Consider the following 16,247-nt stretch of genomic DNA (forward strand, 5'->3'; position numbering starts at 1 on the left):
CATACATGTTGAGTTTAAATTTATTTGTGGATGCTGCCCATTGGAAACGGTGCTTTTTGGATGACTGAACAGAGAATAGCGCCTGTAGGTGGCAACCATACCTCATCCACAGCCGGGTCGCACACGCACACACACACACACACACACACACACACACACACACACACACACACACACACACACACACACACACACACAGAGAGACGCGCATCAGATCCGGCCTTTAAGCATCAACGCTATTGATCCCTGATAATTAACGACCGCCATGGTGATCTAAACGGGCACATGGACTCGCAGGCAAGAAGTGGTCAAAGTTAAAGTGGCCCCTGGGCACCGCGGGAGCGCGCCCACGCCTAACACGCACTTGTGAGTCACACACTGGAGATTTCTAAAGGCTGATTTATGGTTCCGCGTTACACCAACGCAGAACGGTGCGCGTCGCCGCGTACCCTACGCCGTACCCTGCGCCGTAGGCTCTGCGTCCATTGAACGCGGAACCATAAATCAGGCTTAAGGCGCTGTTCAGGTCCTGGACTGCAGCGAGCAGCGAGCAGGGTGCTGGGGCACCCTTAGGAGCCGGTGGCAGGAAAACACACGCACACACACACACACGCACGGACACGCGCGGATGCTGCCGCTGCCTCCCCACGCTCCTTGAGCCCGACAGGCGGAAATATTGCTTATGCAATCAACTATTGGTTTGAACAGTCTTCGCCGTCGCACTTGACAGAGATCTCCGTGTGCCATATGCTCGCTTTCTCCTCCGAGCAGCCTGTGGCAACGCTTTGGTCCTGATGCGACGCGGGTGATGCTGGCATTGGGACGGATGTCGCTCATTTCTCCCACTGAGCTTTTTTCAAGGATGCTTTACCTCATCCACGACGCTTCAAATAGGTAAATGCTGATCTGGTCCGTCTGATCCGCTTCATTTGGTCTGCAGATCACAAACAGACTGACACTTTTTGTAGTTGAATACTGGGTTGTTGTTTTTTTTGTTTTTTTCTTCACTGGTTTGAATTTAACCCCCTTTGTCGAATTTGATTTGACATTTTTTTTAGGGAGGGGGGAGTCAGATTTTGGACTGTGAACGCTTTTTTTTTTTTTTCTGGGAGTGAAAGAAAGCGGCCTATATACGGACTTCATTTCTCATTCTCCAAAAACTCTGATGCAGGATTTCCCCCCGTCCTCAGTCCAGAGGAATATATACACCTTCAAGTCCAAGGAGGCTCGTCCTCATCCCAGGGTTTTTTTTTTTTATTATCGCTTCATCCGAGGGAATGCTGTGCGCGCATGCAGATCCAGATGCGCGCAACTCTTTCTGAGTGTTCGGCGTTTTTTCGCAGCTGCGAGCATCTTGACTTGTGATCGAGAGAGAGACGCGGACTGCAGCAGCCTCTCCAACCCCTTTCACATGGAGATTTGTGTCTCGCTCCAACTGCAAATCTTGAAAACGTGGACGGAGGGGGCCCTGCTGCTGCATTTTCTTGCGCTGTTCTCATCCTCGATTTCATTTACTTGAGGAAAATGCGTAAGTATATGTGAAGTAAATCCTGTCCGTTGTATATAGCTTTGATTCGGCTGATTTATATTCTTGTGTGCCGTTTAATTAACCCCTGATTTGCTGTTGGCTCAGGCACTTAAATCTAAAAGAAAGATACTTTGTTTTAAAAACCCCTTCTTATTGCATTTCTGTAACGAGATCTGTCGCATTCTCTCTGGAGGGTGGACGTTTGTGCGTTTCTGAAGGTGTGCGTGAGATATAAATATAGAGAGATAAAGATAGGAACAGAGAGGGGGGGATGAGAAGATATGGGGGTAACTGGTGCAAAAAAAAAAAAAAGAAAAAGAAAAAATGTGTTTGAGCGCTTGGCAGAGACTAGGGATCTGTGGTATGGTCCCTGTTGTCAGTAGGACATTACTGATAGGAAAAAGCCTACGTCATATGGTAATTCAAATTCAGTTCAGGTATTCTCAGCATACACGTTTGCGCAAAAAAAGGCGCCGGATTGGCCAGGTGGACTGGCTGGTCCATGTGAAGGACGCTTTGAGTTTGGATGTGAAGGAAAGCAAAGCTTCCAGTGATTATTAATGCTAATCTAGTCCTATATTATCCCTCTTTTCCTCTGCATCTGCTGTTTACCCAGGGTGTCTGAAACACAACCCCAGCCAGACCGCATGTGGATGACACTATCGCTTCCTACAATAGTCTGAGCAAATTAAGCAGAAGTACAGGTTGCATTTTAAAATTTAAACGGCCTAGTCTTGTAGTTGTTGCTTTGGAGGTGCAGCCTTAGGAAAGAGGAGCAGGGACTCACTGCGTGTGGTTCTGGTAATGCTCTGGATGAAATGGAGAGAGAAACCTGCATTTAGAGCACTGACATCAAAACTAAAATTGCCAGTTCTGCTGCAGCCAGAAGCTTTCCACTCAGACCTGAACAGGCTGAAGTGTGCCCTGCCATATTCACATGTGGCGATTTTACAACCAGCTTGTAAAATGAAGGACACACTGGGTGTGAAGAGGTTGGTTTTACTTGCATGAGCAAAGCCTTTACAGTTTGCAGAATCTCCTATAAAGTCTCTGATTGGTTTGGCCTTTTAGGGCATACATTTACATGGTGAAATAAATTATGTGCAATTTTCTCCAGAGAACTCTGTCAAACATTTATAATATTCTTTTCCAAATGTCGGAAAACTCACTCAAACCATAATTTAAGTTTTTTTTTTTTTTTTTAGCAGTTTCTGACACAACTTCACCTGTGTTTCCAAAGGGCATGGAGCAGGGAATAGTCTTAATAAGTCCAAACTTCATCAGCACTTGTGTATGTAGAAAAACTTTTATCTCGGACCAAGGCTCGTTTTCTTCATCAGGGTCATAATGTGACACAAAATGCGTTGGTCAACTAACACTAGTGCTTCTGTGTTCTCAACTTCTTGAAAATGTTTTTAACAATATATGTGATGAGAGTGTTTTACAAAACGAGGACACGTGGTAATGGGGGAAGATGTCTCAGACATCATTTAACCCTTCACATGATTATACAACCACGATTATGCTCTCTCATACAACCTGTCATTTGTATGAGAGGGCCATCTGAGATATAAATGGGCTAAAAACATTTCCATCTTAGCATCATGTTTTCTATTTCCAGTTGAAACGCTCAATGTGGTGAATGAGAAAAAGGCTTAACATTGGGGGCTTATTTGGGTCTCATTTACACCAGCCAAATAACCAAAGCCAATGGGCAACTCACACGAGGCATCATTTTCAGCCCATTTGTAACTCAGATGAGCTCCACATAAACCTTTGGATGGTAAATGATACAATGTACATGTGCAGCACAACAAATGAAAACCAAGTGTCTTTAAACGAACACTCATCGTAAAAACATGACAAAAACTCACAGAACTGGAAGCCCAAGAAGATCTTTTTTTTTTTTAAATCCACTTTCCACAGCCTAACTCTGAATTTGATCTTACCTTTGATGTTTCACAGTCATGAATCATATTCTAGTCAAAAAGTCCACTTGAATAATTTCTTCCCAGGTTTTGTAACAAACCAAGATCATTTCTAATCTCTCAGATTGTTTCTGTGATCAGTCAAAAGGCGCAAAAGCAAAACTGTACCGAACAGTCTTGAAGAAACGTATACTATTAGCTTTAGTTTGATTGGTTAATGCCTTAAGTGATTGCAGATTTGTCAATTGCACATCAATTTTATTGGTTGTGAAGATTCCACAGAGGTACCAATCACCCTAACGTGATAAGCTGTGCCAGAGATATTGCCTTGTGAAAACACCCACAACCAAGTAAATGCATAATGCAAATACTGAAGAGGCTAACTGGTAAAAACACCCCAAAACAGTTATGTTTGGATGGAATTAATGCATATAGAGAAATATTGATTTCAAACAAGTTATATAGTTTGATCACTTCACAGATGTGTCTAAATGTGCGAAAATGGCTAATTTGGAAAGTACTCTCAACATTTCGCTTTAAAAACCTCTCTGTTATATAAAAGGAAAAACAACATTTGTATGATAAATTGTGAGACGGTATTGAATAGATTTTTAGAGTGTCTAGATTTATACTGACTCTGAAGGTGTAATATTTTGTCAGGCAGATTTTTTTTCATTTGTCCTGTGTCTCTGTGTTCCATCTTCATTAACTGTGTTCTGATAATGTGCTATACCTTCACATGTGTTACCTTTATCTTGATAAGAGATTTACTCAAACACAACTTGTGGTTGCTGGGATATACTAATTTTGATTGAATATGTCATTTTCTTGTGCACCTCCAAAAAAAGGGCTGCATAGTATGCTTGTTTTTACCTTCTGTTTAGGAAAACAATTCTGCTCCTCAACAAATGATTTGCAACTGTCCTTTCACAGCTAATGTCATCACGTTCTGCACTGTCTCTAAAATCTGCTGATACCTTGTTATTTCAGCGCACTGCGAAGGGCTCGCAAGTGCTAGAATTAAGGCCACACTGTAGTAAGTGTCTCAATAGGGCAATGGGCCACCTGAGCTGGCATGCTTTGTGCTTAGGTTCTTGGGGGCGCGAGTAGCTCAGATGTAGAGCTCCATTTCTGGAATAAGTGCAACGTTCTGCTTGGTTGACAATTTGCAGCTATCAAATGTGGCAAACGTGAGATCTGTGCTTGAAAAGCAGCCTTGGGACTTGTTATAGCCTGTGAGTTTGTGTTTATCACCTTGTTAAACTTCTCAATCATCAAGAGAGTAACACTAGAAACATAAGATGTGTGATCACCCTGACAAGAGTTGTAGGTTTTGGCATTTACCCGCCTGCTAGGGGACTGAATGAATGTGAACCATACCAGAGCTTCTCACTACAGCAGCCCTGACAGAAGCCTTCACTGTGGGAAATAAGCATTTGGGTGAATGGATTTCCCTTCATGCGTGACACGCATGTAGTCAACCACTGGTACACAACGGGGTGAGCGGTGACTCATCTAACTATCGGTGGCTTTTTCCATGTCACAAAAACACAGCTTTTGTTATTGCAGAACCTGCTGCGTAAAAGAAGTAATTTATGCTTAACACGATAATGTTCCTTCATAAATTTCTTGTGGCAAGCTGCCTTCTATCTAACTCTTTTGACAAGCATTACAGTAAGATGATTTATGAAATAACACAAATATCCAAGTTAGTAATTTTGTCCCAGTTCTTCTCAGGTGGTAATGTTGATTACAGATATTGTCATCTTAGCTATAATCATCTCACCTCATCGAGTCCAACAATAAAGGCTCTAGTAATATTCACTCTTAAAAGTGTGTCCTTTTCTAAAACAGATTTTTTTTAAAGACAGAGGAGCCAAAATACCGACTATGTCTGGACATATTTATCTTTTTAAAAGGCACAGCACTAAACCTGGACTTACACCAATTACTTCATAATTTGAAGGGCCAGTCGCGAGCATGTGGAGGAGTTTTGTTCATGATGTTAAATGATGAGCCATCCAAACTAGAAATTTTAATTAGTTTTCCCACAGTCCTTAGGTGATGGGTCAACTGGAGAAAGTTCAAAACAGTCCGCTGCTGGTGCGGCCAAGTCTCAGTCTAATTTCAGTGTGACATTTTCAAGAGCAGAAAGTCTGCTTGTTGTACCTTTACGGTGTATGTCAGGGAACGGTCTGAAATAGGGGAAGGATTTAACTCATGCTGAAAAATGACTGCAGGTGGGCACTAAGTGGGAGAAAAGGGTAACAAAAAAAAGAAGAAAAAAAAGAAGCATTATAGCCAAAACATTACTGTCAGTGGTGTAATGCACCCTTGGATTTGTAATTCTGTTTTCTTTTTTCTTTTTTTTGTCTCTTCAGGAGTGTTATCAACCTCTTAAAATAATGGGCTAAGTCATATTTTCACATTTTTCAAAACACAGGAAAAACAGACTCAAAAGCTTTTTTGGTTCATTTTTTTTCTGTTTGTTCTGTTGAAGATCTTAAAAAAACGAAGTTCAGATATTTCCTTCAAATAAGGCCTCGTCAGTCTGCATGATGTTCGTTATAAGTAGCATCTTTGTGCTGTTTGCATCGTGCGCTCTTAAAATTGTCTACCTTTATCTGACTGTTTCAGTGGCAATCTCTTTTGTTATTGATTAGTTTCAATCTGGGCTGTAGCAACAAAAAGCATGTGTTCCAACTAATGCCAGTGCGTGGGTGCAAGTATTTAAAGCTGCACAGTACCAAAGTATTTGTACTTTGTTACTGTCTCCATGTGCCTGCAGGTACTTACAAGTTTGGGTTTAGAGTACAGGTTTCTTTGCACGGTCCAAAGATGTGCAGGTCACGTTAACTGGCTTCACGTGTGAGTATGAGTGTGTGTGCTTGTCTGTCTCTTTGTGTTAACCTCGTGATGGATTGGTGACCTGTTCAGGGTGTACCAGGCCTCTCGCTCCATGTCAGCAGGGATAGACATCAGCCTCTTGTTGCCCTCTTAGGGATCAAGCAGATATAGCTAATGGATGGATTTGGTGATTTTCCTTTTGTATGCTCCTGGGTTTTATATGCAAGTTAAAGAGATCAGTATGGGCTTTAAAACACTGAAGTATTTTTAAATTTGTTCTGGCAAATTAGAGACTGTACCATAACGTAAAACAAATCAAGAGTCTAATGCCTGTTGACAACATGGCATACACAGCCATGGGGAAAGTTTGTATCCTCTCTTTTATTCCTATATTATCACATTTTTAAGACAAAACTATTTAATTGTAGTGCTTACTAGTTTTAGCTAAATATAATCTCAGATTTCATCTTATCATTATTTAACAAATATGAAGAAAAACGAACCATTTAGGCAACCCGAGGTATCCCCCTGCATAGGCTTTGAGAGCGTAAATTGAAGGCAAGTGCAGCTAATCACAAACGATCGATGAATGAATCCACTGTGAGTTCGACCTTTTGGTAGTTTGCTGGTCTGCAGCGCCAGGTTCTAGTTAACACAATGCAGGGAGGGAAAAACACAAGCAATGGTCTCAGAGAAGCAATTGCTTTTGCACATTAATATGAAAAAAAGGGATTGTGAAAATAATTTCCAAACACTTTGGAATTTAATGAGCTACAGTAAGAAAGACCATTCATAAATGGAAAAATGTTCCGGACATTCACCAATTTTTTGGATGTCCCTGCACATTGGATGTAAAAATCCAGGACAGCGCAATAGAAGACTGAACAGTACGATTTGTTTTTAAAGGAGTGCCAGGGAAAAGCCCCTTCTATTTAAAAACATCATGAAAATACAAATGAGGTTAGTGCAGCTGCATCTAAACCAACCACAATACATAAATAATGGCATAGTAAAAAATAGTTATACTGTATGTTCTCGTTCATTTGAGGTTGTATTTATCTGGTGGGATTTAGAATGTTTAAAGGAAACCCACAGGATTAATAGAAGGGGTACCAACTTCACATGACTGTGTATCTGATTTGACCCTTTCCCTCTTATTTAGCAAAAGACTCAACAAGCTTCTATCAAGCCTAAATCTGTCTTTGTGTGATGGTGGTTTTAGTTAAACTACAACAGGTCATCTTTTACTGAACAGTGCACGCTCAGAGTTTAGACTAATGCCTATTTTTGAAAGCCATTGGTTTGAAAGCCTGTCAACAGCAAAAAAATGCTGATTCATTTTCAAATTACTATCCTCTGCATTGGACTTATGCTTTAGGTGACTGATGGGGGCCGTCAGAGTTTTTGAGGAATATGTTTTACTCTATGTGGGCCCTGTTTTGTTGTTTCATCAATTTATACTGCCGCCGTGTTGCACTCCATACTTCTCTGTGTGATATGAGGATTGGTAGTGGGACTTGGGCTAATTTATTTCTGACATCCTGTCCGGATAAAGTGAAGAGCAGCCAGTTCCACCCTGCCCAAGGGTTTAATATTAACTAATATGGCAGGATGGCTCGCATTTACATAAATACCGTCGTATGCAGAAAGAAAATCATATCAGGACATGATAAAAAATACATTTATAACCTGAAAAATAGATACATTAAAAACATGTCGAGGTTTTAAAATCAATATACAATATGGGTTCAACAACGTGGAGGAAACTGTGCACAATATCTTTAATTATTTAACAAAAACTACTCAAAGTTGCATAGTGTGTGGAAAAACCTCACTGCTTTCATAGGATTGAAAAGAGTGAAGCGTGTTAATGATTAAATGCACTTGAACATGCTATGATTGCAGAAATTTGGGCAATTTTCAGGACTGGAGCATTCAGGTATGTGGTAACTAGAACTGCCACTAAAGACTAATCTTTCAACAACTAATCATATTTTGATTAGTTGACCAAACTAAATGACTAATCCCCCCCCCCCAAAAAACTCTAATTATATCTGTTCATTGTATTTTGAACAGAACTCAAGCATTCGTATATGTGTGTGCATGTGCTTAACATCCAGAGATGGTCTTCGTACTTCACTAGATGTATTTTAAAAAAGCTGGCGTGATGCTTAATAATCATACTTAAGGTCGTCGTTTGCTGTTTGGAAGCATCTTCAAAAGCCATGTACTTCTTTTTCGGGTGCTCTTGCAGTGCAGTTGTGCTCCCGTGATAAGCTAACGGAGTCTTAAAAAGTGTTCAAACCACTCTATCACCAGCTGCCCTAAAGGATTCCCAAATTTTCATGCTTTCTGTCTTTTTCTACTCAAGTCATACTCATTGCCTGCTTTAATTTTTTTGTATTAAAACAGGAGGAGGTTCAGAACCGACGGTAAAAGAAGCTCAATTACAGGGGAGGGAAGAGAGAGGGTGGCCCATTTAACCAGCAGGGTGGGCACGGTAAAACTAGTGGTGTGGAGCGGAATTACCTGAACGCGGATGAGCCGTTTGAGACGCACGGACAAAAAGAATTGTTGTCAACGACTTTTAATCGTCAATTATGTTGATTTATCACGGCAACTCCAGTGGTGACACAATGCCAAGGAGGAAAGACATCAGCAATGATCTTATATAATCATTTGTTGCTGTCCATCAAAGCTGACAGGGCTATAAAGTAATTTCCAAACAATTTTCAGTTCGTAATGGTGCAGTGAGAGATTTTCTGGTGGTGAAAAACATTGAATATGGTTGTCAATCTTCCGTGGAGTGGATTTCCTAGCAAGTTCACCTCAATGTCAGACTGTGCATAGTGCAGAGAAGTCGCAACTCAGATATAACACCTTCAATTTAGCATGTTAAACACTTAAGTTCAGGACAGTGCATTTGGAAACAAAAACTGAACTTGTATTGCTGTTAAACAAGGACAATTTTGTTCTTCACAAGATGGAGCGACTGAAAACTGGAATAAAAATACAAAAAAAACATATCAGGGCTGAATAATAAATCAGAAAAAAACAGCTGGTGCGGTGGAGGGATAGGTTTTCGGTAGATATGCAACAGAGTTTGTCACAGTTTGAGGTATTCAAAACAACAGGCAGTGTAGTAAAATACTTTCACGCCAGTGGAAAAGGTAGAAGTCACTCTAGTTTCACTGATTATCTCCTCCATTCATTTGGGAATTGAAACTGTGCAGGTTGTAAAGCATGAAATGTTAAGTTAATTTCTAATGACCTTGTTTTCAATGAACATAATGCTGACAAATAAAGATTATCGAGTGGTTGATACATTTAACGTGAGTCAGACACAGGCTCTGGTGTAGTAATACACACCTGTCTATCTACTTTGTTGTCACGTTAACTGTGTCTCTGATTTTGGCACAGCATTGTGTGTATCTGGCCTTGAGTGAACTTGCTGTCCTGCTGTTGTTGTGTCTCGCATCATGGCAGGTTTGCTCTACACAAAAATTGTGTGACACAGTACGTGTGTCTTTTGTAATGGGATTGATCTATCATCTTTATAATGTGAAGAGAGCAAACATCGGTTTTCTCAGGCAAGATATTCTAATATTGTTGCATTTTAAAGGTAACGAAGCACATACCTGTGCTGTATTTCTTTCCCTTTGCGCCCTGAAGGAAAAGGTGACCCCCACGTCTCCTCTGTTACATTATAATTCATGCTTGACGCAGAACGGCTAACTCTTGGCTGAAATTTGGTGATGTAATAGGACAATAATATCAAATACCCCATTAAATTTAAATTTACAACATACTGGTTACAAGTAATTCAATGGTCCAGTCAAAGACAGTTCAAAGAAATGTAGATGTACCACTATCAAATTTAAATTTGCTTTGCAGGTACTTCTAGCTAACAACTGTTGGAACTCATTGACTATGTCCAAAAGTCTTGGGGAGTCACTCAAATTAGTGTATTCTTGTGGGGAGAGTCTCTGGGCGGGAAGACAACAGAGCGGCAACGTAATCTGGATGTACATGTAAACAGTATAGACTGCTGCAGCTAAGGAGCAGTGATGTGAAAGATGCTGATTAAGTGTTTGAGCATATCAGTTATTGTCATATTCTGATTTCAAAAACATGAACAATTGTTGGATTTGATTGTTATAATTTTGCAGTTCTCTCTCGCTCCATCAAACTCCAGTACACAAGTCACTCTCCTGTTGACTTATTTCCATCGCTCTGAATATGTCCCGTTGTACGTCGTTTTGATTGGTCGTAGTGCACAAACCAACTGCGTACAGATCAAATAAATCAAATAAATGCAATCTCGGTTCAATAACATGGAGGACACAGTGCACCATATTTTTAATTATTTAAGACAAACTAATCAAAGTTGCATAAATAGTGGGTGGAAAAACTTACGTACACAGAGTGGGTTGGAGCTCATTCATGGTGTTTTATTTTGAAAATTGACTAAATTCCTGTGTCTTACTTTCTGACTGCTCGACCTGCCGTTGTGTAAATTTAGCCGGCTTTGCTGTGGCCGAACACCAATGGAGACTTGGCTCAGCCCTTTAACTTGTGGGACGTTTCTTCACTGTGCCCTGGCACTTCTGGTGGGACCACCAGATATGTGTAGCTGGATAGCCTCTACTCTGATCTAGATCTTCCATGTTACACAACCATTCAAATGAGAACAATGACATATTTCTAGATGTTGATAGCCGCAAACAAAGTGATAAGTTCATATCATCTAAAACTTCATCAAAATGTTTTTTAATTGTTAGTCACTTAGCCACCAAAACATATGTTCTCAAGCCCGAAGAAAGACTTTCTTTTTCATAATGTTTCATAATGATAAAGAAGTACCTGCACAATTTCTCCACAATTTTAGGGGAGATTGATACCATCAGACAAAAAATGATTAAAGTTTTTGCTGAATCTTTTTGGCTTAGTTTTGGTCAAATGAATAATAACACAGTTGTAAATGCCATATCCTGTTGTTCGTCTGGTATTTTAAGACCTGGTGAAGACCAGATCAACTCCTCATGTCCCAAAATGTAAAACCTTAGAAATAAAAGCATGTTGTGTCACTGTGGCATAGAGAAGTGAGTGGGTAGAGGCTTGAGATTAGAGTGACTGCCAGGATCTCCTCCAGCTCCATTTTGATAGATGGCTCTCTGTATCTTTCTAGTACTACCTCCAGAAAACATGTGTTTGTGTTGAGTCAAGAGACAAGCTGATCTTAGTTGGGCTGCTTGGTGTGAAAGAGTCCAATGCATGCCAGGCTGGGGAGAGACTTAAAATTCACTGTAGCAGCTTAAGTTATGCTTTTGTGCATCAAAAAGGGGATTATTCAGCAAATCCTGCTCTGTGTCTTTCACAATTTTGCATTTCTACATCACAAATATTGAGGAAGTGATGCTCGAAGAGACCTTATACATGCTGCTTCATTAATGCTGAGTGTGACTCATTCAGAGTGACGGTATCGATGTCTGCAAACAAAAAACTAAACTTATGGCAGAAATGTCATAACTGTTATGACTGCGACTGTTGGTGCCTTACTTCACCATCTGCGTAGTGCAACATGTGTCTGCAGTGGCCTGCAGCAGGAGCTAGCAATCAACTCCAGGGAGAGGCTTTGATGGAACGAGTGTGTTCAGTCTACGGGTTCCATGTTTCTGCCCTCTCAGCAACCATTCACTGGCTTCAAATGCCATTATGACCTTTAAAGATTTTTCTACAGATTCCCAACATCATACATATATACAGTTAGCAATATTGCACGAGTCAACATAATTTTCTGTGATTAAACACTAGGTATGGCAGTATTGTGATGTGAGGCACAGCAGAGTTCATCCCCACTGCTCTGAAGGATGCATAATCACAGTAAGCAATGTCCTGGGGGCAATCCATTTTCTTTATCTATTTTTTTTCCCCCTACAACCATTTTATTGCTTTTTTGTGTGGGTACCATTTCAAAAGTTTTCTTTATATTGTAAGAGCATAAAGAAACGGCAGGCAGCAGGAAAGCACAGATCTGGGCTTGTGTAGAGACCTTTTGATCTGATAGCACGTTGATGCTAATTGATGCTGATTAGTTAAGTTCAAAGAAATGGCTTACTCAATCTTTTATAGCCTTTCTTTATTGAAATACATTTTATAAATCAGTAAGCATGTCAAGGGAAGCGAGTAGAAATATTTCCTAAAGTCCAGTTTATATTCAGTTTGTTTTAGGAGCTATACATTACAGCTGCTTGACCATTTTATCCTTTAAAAGCCGAATTTCAAGAAAGAACGGGTCTTAATGATACGTTTGAAACAGATACGAAGAACTTTGCAGGATGGATCAGTTTGAATACTTTGTAGTTACTAAAGCCATGTTTTCACTGAGTGGTTAGGCTTAGGTTAGGTTTGTAAACCCAGGCCTGCGTTTCACCTGCCAGGTGTATGCACTGCTATAGTTACATAAACTATCCAACTGTGTGATGATCATACCAACGCAACACGTCCCTTCTCAATAACAACAAGAAAGAAGAACTTCAAACACATAAAAGAGGACACCTACGGACGGCATCCAGCCCATGACATTATTTCTTCTTAAAAACAAACAATGTAGGCCTTGGATAACCCGGGTTTGATTACTGGCTTGTGACACTTTACTTTGTGTCTTCCTCCCATTTATGCCCTAGTTTTCTGTCAAAAGCAAAAAGTCACAAAATCCCCCCAAAAAGCTTATTAATCAATAGTGTATTTGAAAAAGAAACATTTTGCTTTTTCTTTATCATGAAAGTGATGAGGGTCCAGAAATGTGCACTATCCACTTTACTTTTGGCAGTTTCCCAACTAAAACCTCCTGAAGGAAGTATTGTGGTTTGGTTACACATCTGTACTCAATATTTAATCCAGAGAAAAGCTTTCAAGCCCAACTTTTAGTATACCCAATTCACTAAGCCTGACTCTACCGTTGCATTACACCCAGCAGCCGCAGAGAACAAGGCTGAACTAAAGTGTAGTTTTACATTATATCTCTTCTACAGTCACATACAAGCTAGCAAACAAATCATTGGTGGAAAACAGTAACCGTTGTTGTGATTCTAAATTAAATTTGAATACAGTTCAGTGTTTCCTCTAGGATTATTTTCAGCAGTGGGGGCAAGCTCTCCGGGGAGTCGTGAGACTCCAGATTTTACTTTTACAGACTATTTATTGAACAGCCAGTTGAAAATTGCATTTTCATAACTGAATGTGAAACTAAAAACTAAATAAATAAAATAATAACATTAAATAAAAAATGAAAACAATAAATATTAATTCCTTTACAGAAAATCAGTGGCAAAGTTTGCCCCCAGGCTCAGAACATTGGATTTTTCTGGGTTTTGTGTAAAACAGCTCTAATGCTCTGTTGTATGGAAATACTTCAATAGGTGGCCCATTGATGCTCCACAGGCAGCATGCTGCTGCAAGGTGACCCCCCTGCAGCCTGTTTCTCAAGCCAGTCTTCACCTAAAAATAGAAACAATAAGGAGATTGTTTGTCTGAATTTCCTACACCCTACTCATTTAAAAACTGTCTGTAGTTTGTGTCTGATATATTATTAAATGTATTACCCTGTTCATTGTTGAAAAGTCCCTCTCACAGTTCACAGGGTTTAGTTGACAGCTTAATGCTATCGATTAGTCTACTCAAGCAACATAGAATTGGCACCGGGCCCAATTAACTTTAAACTACCGATATGTTACGTAACGTTAGATGACCATCAATATCGTGAGAATGTCTATTTAACTTGTAAGATCTATTATGAGTTATCTACTTTTCCTCCGGTATGTCGCTGCCCTTTTTTTCCAAGAAGACACCTGGTGCCACTTCCAAGGCTGCGCTCTCGCGACTAATATACATCACATTCCAATCATGGAAAAATGCAGACTCATCAGGAGGTGCAGGGCCTGAAATCTGGTCTGGTGACTAAATCCACCTCAACTCTCCCAAACACAAAGATTTCAAGATGGGTTAAGAATGGTTTAGAAAGCAGTACCTCAGTACAACCCAGTGCAGTTTCTTGTGACGACCATTTAACATTGTTGCCTGATCCAGACGCTGGTGCAGACTTGGTAATCCAGGTCATGTAACTCTTAAAAAGGTCCCATCAGGACAACTGGACTTCCTTTTTGTTTTTTTTTAAAAGATGTTTCACCATCCATCCAGAACGCTTCTTCACGTCAAACTCACGCGAGGGAGGTTTGAGTTGTATTGAAGATATATGCAAATCACTGACCCTCCCATCACTCCTGTGGGTCGTTAAAGTCTTTTGTCCATTGTAAAAGGTTTACATGGTTTTTCGTCACATAAATTAAAGCACCAATGGTTGTGAAACGACCTGAGTAGGAGAGTCAAAGCTGCATTGCGGATGTTCGAGGCCCTGTCCTCTGTTAAAGTTGTTTTTTCATAGACGGCTTCTTTTCCTACCCTTCTAAAGCCATCTGTCTTCCTTGTCCAAAATGTGTACATTATTCCTCAGAAGAGTGCCCCTTATCCTGCAAATGACAGTGAACCACTGAATCTTGACCTGATGAGATGGCTCTCCTGTGTGAAACTCTCCTGTGCTTAATTTATGATTTCAAAAATGTGATGTGAAAAATGTGAAAAAAGGACACACACAAAGTCAGTAGTGTTGCCATCATATTTTCTGTTGTGTTTTCGAGTAAAACAAACGGCCGTTTAAGGTAAAGATGTCAAGTATGTGCAAGTGACAGTGGTGCTCCACCACAGTTGAAACAAGCATAGTGTACGTGCCAGCTGGAACATTGGGAGGAGGGTTAATCATGCCTGGGCATGGCAAAATACAACTTGTCTAGTGTGAGTGCCCCCCAAGACCTGTGCTTGTCTAGGAAAAATCCGATTTATCCGCTGAGATCAAGAGATTGTATAAAATGTCAAAAACCACTTAATGGCACTAGAAAGACAAGTAAGTGGATCACCAAAGCTGGTTGAATTGATCCTTTGTTGATTATAAATGACAGTACAACATTTCACAGCAATCCAACAAGCAGTTTAAGATACTCCAGTTTGGGTCAAAATCGTGAACCTGCCGAGTGACTAAAAAAGGGACTAAAATGGAATCTTCGTGGCTTTGTAGTGTTTCATTATGTTTCTGTTCTCTGTGTAAAACCAAACCCTTGACTGCTCTGCCTTCAGTCACAGCCCGCAGCATATTTACAACATAGGACATTTCCTGGAGGAAGCACTGATGTGAGGAGCTCCGGATTCTCCCCTAACATTTTGTGATTTGGCTCATCGTGCTAATTGGACTGAGACTCTCAGAGGGCAGACAGGAGAGAGCCAAATCCCACCAACAGTTTGCGGAACACCTGGTGGCAACTTCGCTTCAAAACATGACTACAAAGCAGAATCCAACCAACACTGTGTAACGAGAGCCGTGCGAATATTTTGTCATGTGATGCATGAATTTTGAACTTAATCTAGGTGAAAGGAAGCCCTTGGAAAGGCTTTGGCTCCTCATGATGCGGGCGAATCTCATTGTCTGCTTATCAGCATCAAATTTACTCCGCCTTACAGAGAGATTCCCCTCGAGAATTAGGGATAATAACTGTAGTGATGACTGCCATGATGAGTCTCTATCTATCTCATGTTCAGCGCACCCTCCTCTTTCCATCTTCCCCTCTATAGCTTCCCCTATTTATCTAATTTCCCTCACGTTAATATACATTTTATCTTTTGCCAGTTAATTTAGATCAGATGTCTTAACTCTGCCAGGAGCTATGCATGCATGGACTTTCATGTTGCAACTCACTCGGAACACACAAAAATTCATGATGTTATGATACGAGTTACCAAATTGGTGTAAAAATGAAATTAATATCTAGTTAATTTCTGCTTTGGCAAAAAGAAAATAATAATTGCTGGAATCCACTAGATTGGCTTAATAAGCG

At 40.3% G+C, this 16,247-nt stretch overlaps 1 protein-coding gene across 1 annotated transcript in view; it reads left to right on the top strand.

Moving 5' to 3' along the window:
- The first annotated feature begins 1,028 nt into the window (after window positions 1-1,028).
- The window catches only part of lrrc4cb (leucine rich repeat containing 4C, genome duplicate b), a 67,159-nt gene continuing 51,940 nt past the window's right edge, over window positions 1,029-16,247 (top strand). The window contains exon 1 of the mRNA XM_061709196.1: window positions 1,029-1,528. The gene's annotated coding sequence lies outside the window, so the exon portion shown is untranslated. The remainder of the gene's footprint in view (window positions 1,529-16,247) is intronic.

Source organism: Cololabis saira, chromosome 2 (assembly GCF_033807715.1).
Source record: "Cololabis saira isolate AMF1-May2022 chromosome 2, fColSai1.1, whole genome shotgun sequence".
Lineage (NCBI taxonomy): Eukaryota > Metazoa > Chordata > Actinopteri > Beloniformes > Belonidae > Cololabis > Cololabis saira.